Source organism: Mastacembelus armatus, unplaced genomic scaffold (genome assembly GCF_900324485.2).
Source record: "Mastacembelus armatus unplaced genomic scaffold, fMasArm1.2, whole genome shotgun sequence".
Lineage (NCBI taxonomy): Eukaryota > Metazoa > Chordata > Actinopteri > Synbranchiformes > Mastacembelidae > Mastacembelus > Mastacembelus armatus.
The window spans coordinates 54,097-60,593 of NW_022872898.1; the positions used below are offsets into that span (position 1 = coordinate 54,097).

The following is a 6,497-nucleotide window of genomic DNA, read 5'->3' on the forward strand; positions in this document are numbered from 1 at the left end:
CCAATTCCCAACACACCACAACAAAAGACTTCATTTCCTGTCTGGACAGCTTTGGGCTCCAACAATACATCACCTCCCCAACACATTCTCTAGGCCACACCCTCGACTTAGTCTGCTGCTCTGGCGTCACAGCTCAGTCATGTTCTACCCTCGACACCTCCTTCTCCGACCACAAACTAGTCGCTTTAACTCCAAACTACCTATCTTCAATCCCACCTTTCCCGCACAGCAAGAAGGTCGTGGGTTTGCAACCTGGCCTTTCTCGTGTGGAGTTTGCATGTTCTCCCTGTGCTTGTGTGGGTTTACTCCGGGTACTCTGTTTTCCTCCCACAGTCCAATAAACATGTATGTTAGGATGATTGGTTAATCTAAATTGCCAGTAGGAGTGAGGTTATCTGTCTTTGTGTGTCTCTATGTGGCCTTGTGATGGACTGCTGACTTGTCCAGGGTGTACCCCTGCCTTCCACCTGAAAAAGAGCTGGAATAGGCTCCAGCAGATCCCTGTGACCCTGGTTAGGGAATAAGCGGCTGTAGAAGATGGATGGGTCACATCTGACTCAATGTAACAGGAATATACTGTATATTAATATTGTAATAATAATGTATATGATTCCACTTTAATTACTTTCATTTGGGTGTGTTTGTGGCAGCCCCTCTCAGTAGCTGGTAGTGGTAAGTGCGCAGTGCACAGTGAGCATGTTGACGTCTCATGGCCAGATCAGGCGTCATGATGCGAAGACATCAGCTTCCAGGAGAAACAGATGCATTGGTGGTTCAATGGAAGAATTCACGCCTGCCATGCGGGATCTCCAGATCTCTCAGATCTCCTTTATGATTTCCTAAAGATGACACACATTTGGATCATTTGAATTTAGCTTCTCCAAATAAGTGCCGTATGGCCTTATTGTACAATTCTGTATTTTACAGCACCATGTTCTGATACCAAAGGCTGTGTCAGTTTCTGTACTGTAGTGGTCCTCGTGTTTGCCTGATAAGTGAAAAGACCCTGGTTTGGAACCAGGTAGAAAAAGAAACACCTTAAAGTAAGTAGCAGCACAAAGTACAAATCAAATAAATATTTCTGTTTTAGGCTTTTTTTTTTTTTTTTGCAGTTGTATTTCATTTCAAAGTCATTTATAATCTCAATCTCAAATCTCAATCTCAAATGATTTATGAACATTAGCAAAAGACATAGTGGTTTGACTATTACTGTCACCATGGAACCACCATATGAACATAATTCAAGTTAAACTGAGCTCTGTCCTATAACTGTGATAAGTTGTATGTCCTGCATAAAATCTAAATCCCAGTATTTCCTGTTTGACATAGATTTGTCTCAGAATAGTTCATGACTGACTGGTGACTGAATCATTGGCACAGACACTACATCATTTTGTACCTTTTCATTTTGGAACAAATTTTTAGAGATCGACTTTTACTGGAGAATTTAGTTTAGTGAACAGGAGCTGACAAACATGAATCCTTTATGAAACAGGAGAATGGTGCAAGGAGATAGGAAGGAAACAGAGACAGTCCTTCTAAACTTTCTAGGCTCAAGAGCTAAAATTAATTGTTCAGTGTGCAGATGATATCAGCATAAAAAGAAATGTTTCCCACAGGTCAGTCAGTAGAGCAGTCATCCATCTATCTATATCCGCATATTCTTAACTAAGGTCACAGGGATCTTCTGGAGCTTATCCCAGCTCTCTTTGGGATAAAGGCAGGGGTACACCCTGGACAGGCCAGCACTCCATCGCAGGGCCACATAAAGTGGAACAACCTCACGCTCCTATGGGCAATTTAGAGTCAACAATCAACCTGACATACATGTTTTGGACAGTGGGAGCAATCCAAAATACCCAGACATTTACGGTTAGGGCAAAACCATGATCTTTAGTATGAAAGCCCTGTATTTTTTCATGTGGTTGTAATGAGTATGACTGATGCATAAAGTTCAAAGTTAATAACTGCATGGCCAGTATGGGGCTTGAACCCATGACATTGGCGTTATTAGCACCACGCTCTAACCATCTGAGCTAACTGGCCTGTGTATGAACATGCAGCACATTGAAAATTTCAAACAGGAAACATGGGATTAGTGATTTGTTGAAAAGCACAGAGAAAACGAGGTCAGAGGAGTAACACTCACTGAAGGTGCCTTTGGAGTTGTCCTCTACACATAACTCTCATCAGCTGCTCTCTGTGCTCTTCAGAGAGTGTACCAGCTACTATGTACGAGAATCCACAGGTTATCACTATCGATGGTTATTACCAGCCATTCCAGAAACTGGGTACTCACTTCCCTGTCATTCCTCACAGCAGGCTGACCAGTAGACTCTGCTTGTAGTGGTCTACTACATCCCCCTCTGGCCCTGGATGGTGATGGGCTCCACAGGTGTCCTCCTCCTGAAGTTTATGATGAGCTCCTTCGTCCACGTTCAGGAGCAGGTGGTTAGGCTGAGACCACTCCACAAAGTCTCTGATCAGTGTCCTGCACTCTGACTTCTTCCTCTGACATGAGCTTCTCTGAGGAGGCTGAGCAAGGCAAGAAGCACAGCTCACACTGCCCATTTTTTCAGACAGTAGGCATCAACTCAGCACATCAAATGGAGCTACAAAGAGGTCAAAGCTACCTGTGGTAAGCTCAGGCGGACTTTTCTGAGACTGATATGCAACATTGAGTCATAAACTACGTTTCTGCCTTGTTTTGAACCGGGGAGCTTTCGCACGTGAGGCAAACGAGATGACTACTACACTACAGAAACTGACACAAGGGATGTATTAGCACCGCCTTTTTAAGGCTAAAGCACAATAGAGAAAATGCCTAAAGAAACTGGTATTGCTGCTCCCTTCAAAATACTGACCAAGTCGGGCCCTGTTTAGCTACTAAAATCAGACAAGACAAGGCTCTTGTAGGACGGTATGGCTGTGGGCCACAGACTTTGTGATGAATGCAGCATTTCTTGATGCTAACTGACACCACCGACCGGTTCATACTAGCTAGAATGTAAATGCTTTGATTTTTGCAATTTAGTGTGGGTGTGACCTATCCTGGCCCGCCATACTAACTCTTTTTCTTTTCTATACAAAAGATTAGTCTGGAATCTCTTCAGTAGAGATCAGTTTCCAAGAGGTGGGCCAGTGGTTGCCGAGTAAACCAATCAGAAACAAAGAATATATAATATGGAATACAAAGTCAGTGGACAACTGCAAGCAGCACTGTGAGACACCTGTTTTTATGACATGCTTTGTATTTTTTAAAACTACAAATAAACGGTGCACTTGTATCTGCATATCAATTTCTTCCTTCAAATACCTTTTTTGTGTAGAACACACCCTGACATTTTTGTGTCTGAGTATATTCTTCCAGGTTCGGCAACATGAAGGGATAGCAGCAGGTTATCCAGCAATGTTTGGACTTACTCAGGGTTTCTGGTATCACCAAGCTGGTTTATGGTAACCATATGTTTTGTTCTGTGGTGAGGACAGCATAACATAAGACTCCCCATCAGGGAATCGAAACCGGGACTTCTGCGTGACAGGCAGAGATACTGTCCACTCTATCTATTAAACCTGTTAACACAAACCAGTTAACCAGACTTCAAGCATCACATCCATCCATCCATTTTCTGTACCTGCTTTTTCCTGAAAGCCAGGGTCACGGGGATCAGCTGGAGCCTATCCCAGCTCTCTCTCAGGTGAAAGGCAGGGGTACACCCTGGACAGGTCACCAGTCCGTCGCAGTTCAAGCATGCCTAACTGACATAAAGGCCTGGATGACCAGTAACTTTCTACTTTTAAATTCAGAACCAGAAGTCATTGTATTTGGGCCTAAAAACCTCAGAAATAACTTTTCTAAAATTATAGCCCTGTTAGATGGCATAGCCCTGGCCTCCAGCACTACTGTAAAAAACCTTGGAGTTATTTTTGACCAGGACATGTCCTTTAACTCGCACATAAAACAAGTCTCTAGAACTGCATTCTTTCACCTGCGCAACATTGCCAAAATTAGGAACATGCTGTCTCAAAATGATGCAGAAAAACTAGTCCATGCATTTGTTACCTCAAGGCTAGATTACTGTAACTCATTAATATCTGGATGTCCCAATATCTCCATAAAAACCCTCCAGAGGTGACTGAGTGGTTAAATTAACAGACCACTAGTTTGTTTTGTAACTCATGTGTGGGTTCAAATCCCATTCTTGTTGTGGATGCTGGTTTTAGAAATGATGTTAAGACAACAAAACTTCAAGTATTATGTTTGCTTCAGAACAGAGGATCGTTTCAGTCCATCGACCTTGGGATTCTGCCCCCAGCACACTTCTGCTGCACTCTGTTCCCCTCCACTCTGCATTTTAGCTATATTTACCTTCAATCACTATTCTGGAAGGTCAAAAGACTAAGAGTTTGTAAGGATCCTGGGTGGCTATCCTAAATCCAGTGCACTTGCAAAATGGTGGAAAACAGTGGACAGCTGGTTTCCTAGCTAAATCTGGAAACAAATGCAATGGAATGGAAATGTTTTCTTTGGAAAGATTCACATACAGTCAAGCCCGAAGTTATTCATACCCCTGGCAAATTCTGACTTAAAGTTACTCTTATTCACATGCCATTTTTTGTTCAAATGTAAATAAAAAATTAATAATCATTTTTTCCACAATGATGCCTCTTGTCCATCGTCTTATTTCCTTCTGGGAGCCGCCTGTGTCATTTCTAATCAAGAAAAATCTTGCTGGTTGAATAAAAGTAACTTTAATTCAGAATTTGCCAGGGGTATGAATAATTTTGGGCTTGACTGTATGTGTGTTTCCTTTGGGAAACTACATATGGATAACTAGCGAGGACAAACATTAGAAAACAGGAACATATAGGATTGCAGTAAGACACAGGGAAGACTGAGACTGTTGAGATCTAACCGCTGATGAGATACTTTTTTTGTTTTTTGACAGTTTTAAACAACATTGATTCAGCTGAGTTTTTACAGGTTGGTGTCACTGTCTTAAAGTCCATGAGGTGGGTCACCAATATCTGTAAACTGTCGGTATTTAAACCAAACAAGCAGAAAAAGTCCAAAAATGCCTTTACAAAAAGGGTTCAGGACTTGCCCTTCAGACCATAGTCTAAGGCAGGAAAACTGAACATTCCCCCATGACTGACCCCGTACAAACTGCAGGCCTCTCAGACAAACGCTGGAATTTTACATGACACCTCACAGCCATTGGACCCTCCCTTGCATCTGCAAATGCAGGATGAGGATTTTCCAGCAGATGTGACCATTTCTGACTGTGTCAGTGCTTCCACACAGTCACTAATTTTTGCTTCATACTGATTCAGAGCAAGGGCATCACTTTGGATGAGTGGTTAACATTGTTGCCTCACAGCAAGAAGGCTCAGGCTGGTTAGAAACCTGGTGGGGGCCTTTCTGTGTTGAGGTTGCATATCATCCACATGCTTGTGTGGAGCTACTCTGGTTTCCTCCCACAGTCCAAAAACATGTATGTCAGGTTGGTTGGTTATTCTAAATTGCCCATAGGAGTGTGTCAAGCTTTTCTTTGTAACTCGGCATTTGATGAACTATGAGGACTGAAGGAACTGTTTGTGTCCAAGTTGAGAAGGTATCTGGCTTTAAAAAATCCTGTGGTCCTGCACATCAACATCTTACTGTTCTCAAAACATCCAAACATAAAAGGAGGAACTTTCTTTTTTTTTATACCAGAACCTGATATAAAAAGTTCAAACCTCACACAGGGCTTCTTCTTAATGCCCACCTGAAATTATGTGCAGTCATATGTATTGTGCTTTGTTTAGACAGTCAGTGGGAAACCAGGTCTGAAAATGTGTCCCTAAGAGAGGAAATGAAAATGAAAAACGTTCTCGTGACAGTCTCTGTGGCGTAATAGGTCAGTGCATTCGGCTGTTAACTGAAAGGTTGGTGGTTCAAGTCCACCCAGGGACGTCTTCCTTCTGGTGATTTGTCTGTATTCAGAGTTTGCCCATAAATGAGTTGAAAGTCAAGAAGTCATACCTCCAAACTAATAGCACAGCTTTGATGGTGAAGTATTAAAGTCATTCCCTTCTCAATCATTCCAGTGTTTCTGTGTTACAAGTCTTCAAGTGCCTTTATTCAGTTCCAATGTATCTCTGTCAGATAAATTGCAGGTTTCAGTCCAACTTTCTCTTAGACTAATGAAGCCACCTGGATGGGTGGTGAAACGTTGAGGCCTTAAAACTGAGTCCAGTTGCTATGACTCAACTTTTAGATTCTTAGTAATGTTAACATAGTATATAAACACTTGGTTGTAGTAGAATAGATGTTATAGTTAATTTTATGGCTGATTAGTCAATAATGAAGTTTTCTGACACTTGGGTTTGAAGTAAAGCTATAGTAACATCAGCTCTGAATGGAACCCCCACATCCCCAACACACTGTTTCTTCCCAACTGTGTCATTGTGTCAGTATCATAATCTAAAGGTATAGCAAAGGATGGTTTAGATCC

The 6,497-nt window shown here is 42.1% G+C and overlaps 2 non-coding genes across 2 annotated transcripts; one reads left to right on the plus strand and one right to left on the minus strand.

Annotated features, from left to right (window-relative positions):
- Window positions 1-1,972: 1,972 nt before the first annotated feature.
- On the minus strand, window positions 1,973-2,046 carry trnai-aau (transfer RNA isoleucine (anticodon AAU)). Its single transcript has one exon. It is a non-coding gene; the product is annotated as a tRNA-Ile (tRNA).
- A 3,836-nt stretch (window positions 2,047-5,882) lies between these two features.
- trnan-guu (transfer RNA asparagine (anticodon GUU)) lies at window positions 5,883-5,956 on the plus strand. The gene has a single exon. It is a non-coding gene; the product is annotated as a tRNA-Asn (tRNA).
- The last annotated feature ends 541 nt before the right edge of the window (window positions 5,957-6,497 follow it).